Raw genomic sequence first — 14,036 nt, 5'->3', positions numbered from 1 at the left:
GTGTGTGTGTGTGTGTGTGTGTGTGTGTGTGTGTGTGTGTGTGTGTGAAAGAGAAAGAGAGAGAAAAATTCAAGTCACCTAATGAAACATCAGTTTCTAAAACCAAACATCTAAAACAATGTAACCCAAAGGCATATTAATTTGTGCTGAGGAAAAACTGCAGGAGAATAGTCACTTTTCACAGTTAAAGCATAAGTTATAAGAACAGGAAGTTTTGTGCACAATGCAAACAGTGAAGTTCATAATGTGTAATAGTACTGAAGCTGAGCTGAGGTGCTCCAGGCACTGTGTCAGTGTAAGAGTTTGCACAGGGCACAGTGTGTGCGTCTCAAGTTCAAAAGTTACAGTGAAGCTGTGGAATGCAACCAATGAGCAAGCATATAAGAGACACCTCAGATCATTAGTTGTTGGCAATTGTACATTCACAAAACTTTTTAAATTTTTTTATTCTTTATTAATTACACTTTATTCATTTTGTATCCCCCCTGTGGTTCCCTCCCTCCTCCCATCCCAATCCCTCCCTTCTTCCACCCTCTGCATGCATCCTCCTCCCCCAAGTCCACTGATAGGGGAGGTCTTCTTTTCCTTCCTTCTGATCCTAGTCAATTAGGTCTCATCAGGAGTGGCTGCATTTCCCCCTCAGTGGGAGGTAATTAAAGAGCAGGCCAATCAGTTCATGTCAGAGACAGTCCCTGTTCCTATTACAATGGAACCCACTTGGATACTGAACTGCCATGGGCTACATCTGTGCAGGGGTTTTAGGTTATCTCCATGCATAGTCCTTGGTTGGAGTATCACTCTCAGGGAAGACCCCTGTGCTCAGATTTTCTGGTTCTGTTGCTCTCCTTGTGGAGTTCCTGTCCTCTCCAGATCTTACTGTTTACCACTTCTTTCATAAGATTCCCTGCACTCTGCCCAAAGGTTGCCCATAAGTCTCAGCTTCTGCACTGATTGTCTGCAGGGCAGAGCTTTTCAAAGGTCCTCTGTGTCAGGCTCCTGACTTGTTCCCTCTTTTCTCCTTTTTCTGATGTCCATCTTCTTTGCCTTTCTGGATAGGGATTGAGCATTGTAGCAAGAGTCCTCCCTCTTGATTAGTTTCTTCAGGTATACAGATTTTAGTACATTTATCCTATATTATATCCTTATATGTTTATATGAGTGAGTATATACCGTGTGTGTCTTTCTGATTCTGGGAAACCGTACTCAGGATGATCCTTTCCAGATCTGGCACTTCCTCAGACAACTAGGAATAGTGTTTCCTCAAGATCCAGCTATACCATTCCTAGGCATATACCCAAAAGAGGCTCAAGTACACAATAAGGACATTTGCTCAACCATGTTTATGGCAGCATTATTTGTAATAGCCAGAAGCTGGAAACAGCCCAGATGCCCCTCAGTGGAGGAATGGATACAGAAATTGTGTTATATCTACACAATTGAATATTACTCAGCAATACATTTTTTTATTTTATACAATTTATTCACTTTGAATCCCAGCTGTGGCCCCCTTCCTTATCCCCTCCCAATCCCACCCTTCCTCCCTCTTCTCTTCCCATGCCCCTCCCCTAGTCCTTCCATCTGTGACCCTAGACTATCAGGACTGGCTGCATTGCCTTCCTCTGTGTCCTGGTAACCTCCCATGCCCCCACCATAGGGGGCAGTGTTTAAAGAGCCAGCCACTGAGTTCATGTTAGAAAAACTTTTGATGCTGCCAATTTTTTTCAACTCCTCATTTAGTTATGCAACCTACAGGTGAAGAATCTCTGCCTTAAAAATCATGAAATTTGTAGGCAAATGGATCGAACTAGAAAAGATAATCCTGAGTGAGTAACCCAGAAAGAGAAAGACATGCGTGGTATATACTCACTTTTAACAGGTATTAGCCATATAATATAGCATAAACATACTAAAATCTATAGATCTAAAGAAGCTAAACAACAAGGAAGACCCTAGGGAGGATGCTTAAATTTCATTCAGAATGGCAAACAGGAGAGAGACCAGAAGCGTTGGAAGAGAGGAAACACGATGGGAGCCTACTATAGAGGGTGCTATGAAAGAATTCACCCAACAGGGAATCGAAGCAGATGCTGAGACTCACAGCCAAACTTTGGGCAGAGCTCAGGGAGTCTTATGGAAGAAGGAGGGATAGAAGGACATAGAGAGGACAGGAGCCTCACAAAGAGACCAACAAATCTAATAAAAATCTAAGCCCAGGGGGTCCTGCAGAGACTGATGTACCAACTAAGATGAATGAAGAAGACCCAGACCCCCTGCTCAGATGTAGCAGATAGGCAGCTCAGCCTCCATTTGTGTACAGTCTGCTGGGTTAGCCCAAAATCTGAATGCTTTACCTTGGAACATCTTTGACATGATGATTTTACAGACTGCAAGAAACTGTAAGTATAGTGTGTAAGTTGGTGGTTTAACTTGTTCCTTCTAGTCAAATTTGTAACATCCCAAAGTACTTCACATTTATGATAGCTTCATTTGCTGATATGTAATTTTAAATCTGAAGACGTTATTAGGAATCCTTCCATATACCTGAGCAGAGAATTATGTTTTGTAGCATAAGCTTACCTATTTTTGTGACTTGCACACACTTGAAATCTTCACTTCACTGTTCATTTTGAATACAATAATAAATACATAAAAAATGTTTAAGGATATTTGAATCTAGCACAAAATATGTAATATGTAATTATTTGCCTTTATAGTGTCTGAGCAGATACTAATCTGATTTGTCCCTATGTAAGTGTGATCATAATGTCTGATGACTTGAAATATAAACACTTTATAAAATGCTTCTGACTAAGTAGAATTTTAGGAAGAAAATTTTTTATCTATTAGAAGAGCAAGTCTTTTCAGTCCTGGCTTCATCTATCGTAGTGGAAAGAAAGTTCATACTATGATCTAAATCATGCTGCTAATGTAATAATCTTGGACTTCTCATCCAGTAAGTACAATAAGCACACATAAAGTGTATGAGATGTAACTTTCAGTGATTCCCTGCCTGTCTAATCACAGTAAAGTTGCTTTATCTGAAAACTCGCACACACGTGTCATATCTGAAAGCAAGAATTGCATAAACAATCAAGTATTCTCCATATAGGTAAATTTCAAACCAAATTCGTACTATCTTTAAACCTTGAAATTATATAAGCATGCTAAATGAGATTTTTGTGATGCAAAAATGCGTAGATTATTTAAACAATTAATATTTTCTTTGTTATGAGCCAGCGACATTTATCTTGGTTCATTTCATAATGAACCACATACTGATCACTTTGTGCAGAATACCATCATTACTATGAACAACCAAAAAAATGAACCAGTATATTGTGTACTTAATGAGTTTACAGTGCAGTCCAGAGATCTATTAAATTCACTCAATTGTACTCTGAAGTTTTTTTTTCTTCTTTTTAAAAAAAAATTATTTATTTATTACAATTTACTCCCTTTGTATCCTGGCTGTAGACCCCTCCCAAGTCCCCTCCCAATCCCGCCCTCCTTCGCTCTTCTCCCCCTATGCTCCTCCCCTAGTCCACTGATAAGTGAAGTCCTCCTCCCCTTCTATCTGAACCTAGCCTATCAGGTCTCATCAAATCTGGCTGCATCATCTTCCTCTGTGGCCTGGCACAGCTGCATCCACGAGGGGGAGGTGATCAAGGTCCATGTCAGAGACAGCCCCTGCACCCCTTACTAGGGAACTCACTTGGAGACTGAGCTGCCCATTGGCAACATCTGAGCAGGGGGATAGGTCCTCTTTATGCATGGTCCTCGGTTGGAGTATCAGTCTTAATAAAACTGGGAAAATCCAAAGTACTGTCATAGGACAAAATTTTGAAACAGGTTGAAAAAGCATAAATTTTTACAAAGTTAACTTTTTTTTTTCCACAGTGGAATCACTGTAACTTGTTTAAAGTTTTCTGAAGGTTTTTTGTTTATTTGTTTGTATGTTGTTTTATCAAATTATAAATTTGGGAAGTTTTGTTGCTGCTTTTGCTTTAAAATGTGATGTTTAAAAAACATCACATAAGGTGGAAAAACTGAGTGAATTTCTGTGCTTTGCTAATTTATTTCATTTTTAGCAAATATCTCTCAAAGCTTGGGCGGATGATGCTACAAATGTTGAAACAATGTAATAAAATCTTCATGCCGGCAAATTTAATACATTATAACAAAATATACAAAATTACTGAAAAAAAACATAAAGCTACTAAAAATGACAGAAGGAAAAATTGAATAGAAAATCCAAATAGCATTGTACAAACTAAATCTTGAATGTTTAAGTAATGGCAAATAAACAATCTTTAGTATTGAACATATTTAGCAATAAATACTGTATGTGTAAAATTAAATTAAGATTTACCTCCAAAGAGGACAAATAACATCATAAGAAATTTAAATTTTGTGCTTGGCTTACAAAATGGCTCAGCAGGTAAAGGCACATACCCCCAGAATAACTACCAAGTTCAATCAAGACTAAAGACACATGTCAGAGGAAAAGGACCCAATTTGCAAAATTGTCCTTCTGACCCCAAAGCATTCCATTCACATATATGCTTACAAACATGCATGTAAGAATTCAATGAAAATTAAACATTAATAAAATTGTAGATCATTGTCACTCATGAACATAAATACAAAATCCTTAATAAAGTATGTCAATTAAATCCACATATAATATAATATATATATATATATACACATATATAACACATCACAACCACGTACAATTTTTCACTCATATATTATTTATCAATTACAATTCAATTTTGTGACATTAATAAAATGAGAGGAGACAAAAAGTCATGTGATCCTCTCAATTAACACATTTAAACCTTGAAATTTATTCAACATTTATTGACCCAAAAACCCACAACAAATAAAAATAAGTACCTTTAAAATAGAGAGATGAGAATTCTCTGCTTAGCTCTGTACCCCATTTTTAACCCCATCCCCAGTTAAAATGGGGTACAGAACTAAACGGAGAGTTGATTTGTTATTGTTTAATTTCTTAAGTTCTTTATATATTCTGGATACTAGCCTTCTGTCAGATATAGGGTTGGTGAAGATCCTTTCCCAATCTGTAGGCTGTCGTTTTGTTCTGGGGACAGTGTCCTTTGCTTTACAGAAGTTTTCAGTTTCATGAGGTCCCATTTGTTGATCATTGTTCTTAGAGCCTGTGTTGTTGGTGTTCTGTTTAGGAAGTTGTCTCCTGTGCTAATGAGGTGACAACTCATCCCCACTTTTTCTTCTAACAGAATTCTCAGTAAAGGAACATCTAATGGAAGAGAAACACTTAAAGAAATGCTCAACACCCTTAGTCATCAAGGAAATGCAAAACAAAAAGACCCTGAGATTTCACCTTACACCCATCAGAATTGGCTAAGATCAAAAACTCAAGTGACAACACATGCTGGAAAAGATGTGAAGGAAGAGTAGCCCTCCTCCATTGCTGGTCAGAATGTAAACTTGTAGAAACACTTTGGAAATCAATCTGGTGCTTTCTCAGACAGGAATAGTGCTATCTCAAGATTTAGCTATACGACTCCTAGGCATATATAAAAAGATGCTCAAGTACACAACAAGGACATTTGCTCAACCATGTTCATAGCAGCTTTACTTGTAATAGCCAGAAGCTGGAAACAACCCAGATACTCTTCAGTTGAGGAATGGATACAGAAATTGTGGTATATTTACACAATGGAATACTACTCAGCAATTAAAAACAAGGAAATCATGAAATTTGCAGGCAAATGGTGGAAAATAGAAAAGATCATCCTGAGTGAGGTATGCCAGAAACAGAAAGACACACATGATACATACTCACTTATAAGTGGATATTAAACATATAATATAGGATAATCATGCTAAAATCTGCACACCTAACGAAGCTAATCAAGAAGAACGACCCTGGGTAAGATGCTCAATCTTCATTCAGAAAGGTAAACAAGAAGGACACAGGAAGAGGGAGAAAACAGGGAACAGAACAGTAGCCTACCACAGAGGGCCTCTGAAGTACTCTACCCAGCAGGGTATCAAAACATATGCTAAGACTCATAGCCAAACTTTGGGCAGAGTGCAGGAAATTTTATGAAAGAAGGGAGAGATGGAAAGACCTGGAGGGGATAGGAGCTCCACAAGGAGAGGAACAGAACCAAAAAATCTGGACAAAGGGTTCTTTTCTGTGACTGATACTATAAACAAGTTCCATGCATAGAAATAACCTAGAGCCACTGCACTGTTATAGGCAATGCTAGCTCAGTGTCCAAGAGGGATCCCCAGTAATGGGAACAGTGACTGTCTCTGACATGAACTCAGTGGCTGGCTCTTTTTTCACCTCCTCCTGAGGGGGAAGCAGCCTTTCCAGTCCACAGAGAAAGACAATGAAGCCAATCCTGATGAGACCTCATAGGCTAGGGTCAGATGGAAGGGGAGGAGGACCTCACTCATCATTGGACTGGGGAAGGGGCATAGGAGAAGAAGAGGGAGTGTGGGTGAGTTTGGTAGGGGATGGGATAGGGGGCTACAGCTGGGATACAAAGTGAATAAACTGTAATTAATAAAAATAAACTATTTTTCAATGGATAGATATGGAGCATGATAACATTCTCTGCTAACATACTGGTAATTAGTGAGGTCTGGGGAATGGAAAGTCATTCAGTTGTTTGCCAGCTGGTGACCTTCCCAATCTCTAATGGACAGTAAAAACTTATAGTAGCACAGAGGCTCCTGGTTAAAAATCAATCCACAAACAGCCATCAATGTAGCAATGGGGTAGATAACGGGACTGTCTGAGGGAGAGAATAGAAGATGGGAAAGGAAATAAAGAGATTGCATTCCATGTGTAAAATCGTCAAACAAACATAATCAATAAAAAACATCTTTATAGAATAAACCTTAAAGGTACATTATTCTTCATAGCAAAGCCTTCAAGATATTACCCAGACACTTAACAACACAGCAAATATATTGATTCGCTCTAGTATTCAACATTGTACTAGGGTAAGAAAAGCAATGAAAAAGCAGGAAACAAAATGAGCCAATACTCTTCTCTTTATAAGTGTTCATGTCTTAACAATGTATAATGGCTTTAAAATAAAACATTAAGATTTTGTCTACTGTAGTGAACACATTGCTATGTTGTAAATATGTTTCTGCCAAAATTAATATATTTGAAATCCTAATTGAAAAAGTGATGGTATTAGAAGGTTGTGCTTAGCAAAAGAGATTAAAAATGATACTTCACCTTGTCTAGCCCATGAGGACACAGCAAAGGAGAGTTTGTATGACAGAAAAAGTTGGGCCTTAATAAACAGTGTATTTTATCATTACTAAACAGTATATTTATCATTGCAAACTTGTGTAAGTACATTTTTTGCTGTTTATATGCAACCTAGTTTAAATTTCCTACAGTTTCCCAGACTAACCCAGGTGTCACCTGGATACATTGGTCATTACCATATAAATTACATATAATTATGTCTCAAACTAATGAAGTGTATCCAATTTGGGGGTCATTTTTGTTCATTTCGTTCTTAGTTTCATTTTGTTAGTATTGTAGTTTGTTTCTTCAATCTTTGTTTTGAAGCAGAGTCTCACTATGTAGCCCTGGTTGCCCTAGAATTCACAAAGATCTAACTGCCTCAGTCTCCTGAGTGCTAGGTTAGTGATATTTATCATCACTGCTGGCTGGTTGCTTGATTGTTTGTTTTTTTGTTTTATGCTTTTGTTTTTGTTTTGTTTGGGGGAGGGGGGTTGATTGGCTGGATGTTTGACCAGAGTTTCTTTTATTCCAGGCTGGCCTGGAAATTTCTATGTATCTAGATGACCTCACTCCCAATCATCCTCTTTTTACACCTCCAAACTAAAATTACAGCATGAATCACCACACCTTGACTTAGCTCTTTTTTCTTTTTAATTTTATTTATATATTTATTTATTACACTTTATTCACTCTGTTTCCTCACTGCAGCTCCTTCCCTTGTCTCCTCCCAGTCCCACCACCCTCTTTCTTCTCCCTCTATGCCTTTCCCTAGTCCCCTGATAGGGGAGGACCTCCTTGCTTTTAATCTGACCCTAGTTTATCAGGTCTCATCAAGGCTGTCAGCATTGTCTTCCTCTGTGGCCTGGCAAGACTGCAACACCCAAGGGGGGGGGGGGGGGGGAAGCATTGATCATAGAGCCTGCCACTGAGTTCATGTCAGAGACAGCCCTGTAGCCCTTAACCCTGAACCCATTAACCCACTTGAAAACTGAGCCACCAATAGGCTTCCTTTGAACAGGGGGTCCAGGTCCTCTCCATGCATGATCCTTAGTTGGAGTATTGGTCTCTGAAGACCACCCTGGGCCCAGGTATTTTGGCTCTGTTGTTTTCTTTGTGGAGTTCCTGTCCTCTCCAGGTCTTTCTATCCTCCTCTTCTTTCATAAAGATTCCGGCACTCTGCCCAAAGTTTGGCTATGAATGTCAGTATCTCCTTTGATTCCCTGGTGGGATAGAGTCTTTAACTGGTCCTCTGTGGAAGCCTCCTGTCCTGTTCCCTGTCCTCTGCTACTTCTGACATCTATCCTGTCTGCTCTTCTGACTGAGGATTAAGCATCTTCCCTAGGGTACTCTTTGTTGTTTAGCTTCTTTAAGACTATAGATTTTAGTATGTTTATCCTATATTATATAGCTAATATCCACTTGAAAGTGAGTATATAACATTTTGTCTTTCTGCTTCTGGGTTACCTCATTAAAGATGATCTTTTCTAGTTCCATCTATTTGCCGGCAAATTTCATGATTTCCTTATTTTCAGTTGCTGAGTAGTGTTCCATTCCGTACATGTACCCAGTGTGCTTATATAGAAGTCGTTTGGTTCCCTCTATCATAAAATGAAACATACCTTTCTGAGTGTGGCACTGGAGACTCAGCTTGGTTAGTCCCATGCTATATCTCCAGCATTGTAAATCAAAGTTTGGCATCTTCCCTTCCTCCTTGTATGTTGTCATACTCTCTCACCATCAGATCTCAATCTTTACTACTTTGGTTTCTGTCAGGCTCCTTGGGAATCTAAGATATGTCCTCGATTCCTGACACCTTTTCTTCCCTTACCTCCTTTTAACCCTTAGAGACTGAATATTCCAGGAGTCCTGAACACTCTTGATGCATGACAGACTCTAGGTAGACTATGCATGGGTGAGAAGCACATTTACCATATACTTAGTGACTATATGCCAAACTATTTAAGCCTTCTAGTTCCATTAACTATGGTCTCATTGTTTCTTCCTCTTCATCATCTTCTTCTTAATAATCATCATCATTGAATTCTTTTTCTTCTTTTGTTTTCTCCTTCTCCTCCTTTTTCCTCTTCTTTTTCTGGTCTTGTATTTATGCTCTCCCAACTTTTCCTACTCTAATGTTTTTTGTTTTTTTTTTTTTTTGTTTTTTGTTTTTTTTTTTTTTGTCCAGTTGATTCTGACTTTAGTGACTACATTATTTTGTCAATGCTGTGTTGACTTTCATGTTGTTTAATTATAGTCTTTTGGGTTCTTGAACCACCAACATCATGATTTGGAGTTACTTGCTTCTACTATCAACGTATCTCAATCACTTTGCATCTAGGATAGTAGATACATTCTCCATTTTGTTTGATTTTATACTATCTTATTGACCATTCATTCCTGGACTCCTCAGGTTCCTTTTTCATAACCCTAATACCCTAATGTTGAAATGTCACAGGTGAAAGTTCTTGTTCACATTATTTTGCTAACCTTCTCTGTAGGTATAATCTTGTTTTATTTTCTTTCTAAGTTCACTAAGTCAGAATTACAATAATATCTACTCAGATTTAGTATTTTAAGCTCTTTAACTGTGTTTGTATCTATGTGTGTATTATGTGTGAGCATGTGAATGTGAGTGTGTGTGTGTGTGTGTGTGTGTGTGTGTGTGTGTGTTAGGAGGCCTGTGCCTGATTTAGAGCCTTCTTTGATCACCTAATACCTAATTAATTGAGGTAGTTTTTCTCAGTTGAGCCCAGAGATCATCAATATGGCTGCTCTACCAATTCAGGTTGTCACAGAGATAACCATATCCATAGCTTCTGATGCTGGAAATACAGGTAATCTATTTTGTGCATATATAAGTTATTTCTGGTCTCTAATCCTGCTCTTCCTCTACCTATATAAGCAAAGAATTGCCCAAGCCTGAACATCTTCTGAAAGCACACTTGATTAAATAATGATAGAAAATAGTACATCAGCTTGACCATTTGTCCCCTTCTTATTAAATACTTCCTGATGTACATATTTTTCAATGCTTTCTAGGCCTTGATTTAGTTTGTATGCTTTTTTGGTTGGATATTAGTTGGTTTTGTTTTTTGTTTGTTTGTTTGTTTTGTTGTTGTTCTTCTGCTGCTTTTTTTTTTAAACAAGTTCTGGTTATCTAGAATAGTAAATTTATTTTACATCTGATATTACAGTGGCCATCTCAACTTTAGGACCTCCTTTCCACTGTTTCCTGGGTTTTATCCTCCAAATTAATCAAATCCATTAAAATCCTAGTCCCAGAATTATTTTGTGCTAGTACACAGAAGTTCACCCTAACATTGAAATTCCCTATTCTATCAGGTAATTTCATTTTATTTCTGATAGTTACCATACAGTTAAAATGCCTCAGACTAAACTCCTGATCTTTTATATTTGGAAAACTTTAACTATGTCTATTGCCTTCCTCATCTCAGAGAAAAGCAACATCATCTTTCCAGTTGTTTTGTCTTCAATCTGAATGAATCATTGTCCATTCATCATTTTTTCACAGTTTAAAAAGTATTCTAAAGATTGCTACCATATATGATACCTCATATCATAATACATTGTCCACCAGCATGTATAGGTTTGTTAACATCTTTCAGAAGGTAGTTTCCGTGAAGATGTAGCTCTCTGTTATTTTTTTATGCTCATTGGAAATAGTCATATCAATGTAAACTTTGAATGACAATAAGAAAAAAATTGTAAATAATTATCTGAAAAATCAAACTTTTAAACTTTATACAATGCTATCAAGATAAGGATAAATTACTCTTTGTAGTATTTTAAGAAGAATGTGATTCAAGTCATATGTGCTTTAGCCACAGAAGGCCTCTAACAGTAGAATAAATGCACACAGTGTGGTCATTCATTCGTGCAGTTATCATATATCTACTATTAAGAACTACAGTTAAGAACATTTTCTTCCTTTTATTTAATCTCTATATTACAATTGTACTTACAGAAATTTATTTTTTATTTTAGAAAAATAATTTACCTTTCCAAATCATCTGTAGATTTTTGTTTTCTGCTTTACTGTACAATTTATCAGTTTTTTAATCTCCTTGAGATACCAAGACTATAGGGGAATTGTATTCTATTAGCAGCAACTTTGTAACTCCTGTAGTTACTACATTTGTTTTCCTGTACTTAAATTGCAATGCTAAGGGCAATAATTTTTATTTTTAGACACACATTGAAACCTCATTTTAGAAGGTTTGGAATATAACAAATGTTGTTTAAATGTGTTTGGCTCTCTGAGAAGTAAAGAATCAGTACTTTAAAATTTTAGTTCTGGGTTCATTGAGACTTATTTTCATATTCTCCTTGACAAAGACTCATGCTGAACACACTAGAAAGGAAACTGTAATCATGACAAAGATATTACTCATTTTCATGTACGGTATATGTACATGTATGGTATATGTAGGTTACTGTAGTGTAACAGTATTCCTGGAGAGATATGAAAAAAATGTCTTTGCATCCCAGACTTGGAAACAGTAATAGATCGAAGAGCTGATCTGTTCCAAGTTAGTAAACAAATGAATTTTTGTGTTTTCAGAGAGAAGCATTGATGATTCAAAAACAGATGTTTGTTCTAACATGGATGGCAACTCTGGAGTGCTCTGCAAAGCTAACTGACCGAGTTCTGACTGTTTTCCAAGAAACTGTATTTGAATGTTGAAGATGAATCTTGATTCTTTTGTACAAAGAGCATACAGTAACTACTGAAACAAGTAAGGACTAAAAAATGACTTAATTCACATAACCTACATCCAGAACCACATTTTGCTTTAGTTAAACATAAGTTGACCTTTTGATAGCATGTCTTAAAATTTTTAGTTTTATACACAAATTATATTTTCACACTTTATGATGCATGAATATATCATCTCTGCAGAACAGTGGCAAGATACTAAAGAAAAATCAAGCTGCTGAATGGGAAAATAACTTTAATATTTTCATAGACACCTCTAACCCATTGCCAAGGACAACTAACCTGGTCTTTGTCATGCTAAATTTTCACAACTGGGTCTTTTCCATGACTGAAGGTTGATTCTAAAGCATATAAATGTCTTTTGCATAACAATAAAGAACGTCTTTAATGTGAGATGTTTAGAAATCTCAGTGTGAACCAATCCATTCATTTTCCACAGTATGTTGGTTTAAGCTTTATCTAAGCCACTGTGAGAAGCTGTCTATGGAATGGGTTGTACCTCTGCTCTGCTATTTCTTTCAGAATCTTTTGATACCAATTTTGGAACAGGTGCTCTTCAGCAATCAGCAGATGACAGAGAGGAGAGCACAGCTTCTAGATTTCTAAAACCCTTTCTACACTGGAGGTAGTAGACATTTAGAGAATTAAGATTTGTGCTAAAGGCAGGAGAGGCTATTACAGAAGCTCAGGACAGGAAATTTTTCTATTTTTGAGGATAGTATTTGTGAAAGAGTGTGTGTGTGTGTGTGTGTGTGTGTGTGTGTGTGTGTGTGTGTTTGTGCGCGCGTGCGCGTGCTCACAAGAGAGAGAGAGAGAGACATATGAAAAGAAGGAGCCAAGAACAAAGAAATTTGTAACTGCCAGGGACTCTCTAAGACTTGTGCATTGTTTACTTCTTGAAACTTAAAGGGAGAAGTTTCCCTTCATAAAGAAGTATTTCAGTTACAGGAAATTATCACAAAAACAGCTATAAATACTTGACTTGATTAAAGAGCTGTTCCAAAAAGACATAACTATGTTTAAATTTTGTTTGCTATTTTAAAGTTACTTGCATATACCATAAATATTAAAATTGTTTATTCAAAGTCTTCTTCATGGCAACTTTATTTTCACAAATTTATGGGTCATTACTACAAATTAAAGAGGTCAGGCACAATGGGGAATTAGAAGGAATTTTAAAAACATATTTTCTCTGAGCTGTGCCGGCTCTGAAATGTAACCAGGTTTCTCTCAGACCATCTAACAGTGGTTAGAATGTTTTGGTTAATTCTTTGAATCACTAATGAACAGCCTGAAGACTTGCTTCTACTCTTAGGTGAAAACTAAGTTTACTTCATCCATCTTAAAGATTTTTTTAAACAAGATGCTGCATTGAATTAGCAGAGCTCTTATCATCCATGCTTACTCAGTTGGATATCTTAGCTGGAATGGGTTCTTAAAATTAAGTTTAGAGATAATTAAAAAAATGTTCATTTTCCTGCTTCCCAGCTTCTGAAATAAATGAATATCTACAAAACAGAATAGTTTTAAGAGGCAAACTATAGGGAAGAAAATAATTACACTGCAGTTCACTCAATACATGCAACTGTGTAAGCTACAATTAGTGCAGCTCAGTCCACCTTCCTGATCTCATGTCTTAGCTTGCACTGACACAGGTTGCATTCACTTATTTTTTTTTTTTTCTTTTGGAGTGCTTGATATTTCAGGACCAATTGGTGTTGATTGTCCGCAGGGAACTTTACAATTAAAATCTCTTTTGGTATCTGTTACTTCAGTAGGAGACAACTGTAAAATTCATATAATAGAAAGGCTGTTTTTCCATAAATTCAAACTAACATGTTATGCAAAACAAAAAATGAATGTCAATATCATTTGATGACAGAATTGTTTAAAAAGTAATATCCTGTGTGTGTGTGTGTGTGTGTGTTTAAGTAAGTGTATGTACGTTTCTCTCTCTCTTCTTGTTTCTGTTTATCTCTGAGTGTGTGTGTGTGTGTGTGTGTGTGTGTGTGTGTGTGTGTGTGTGTG

The sequence above is a fragment of the Psammomys obesus genome, unplaced genomic scaffold, assembly GCF_907164565.1.
Source record: "Psammomys obesus unplaced genomic scaffold, mPsaObe1.curated_primary_1811, whole genome shotgun sequence".
In the NCBI taxonomy this organism is placed as follows: Eukaryota; Metazoa; Chordata; class Mammalia; order Rodentia; family Muridae; genus Psammomys; species Psammomys obesus.
The sequence above is the reverse complement of the archived record's forward strand: the minus strand, read 5'-3'. Positions refer to the sequence as shown.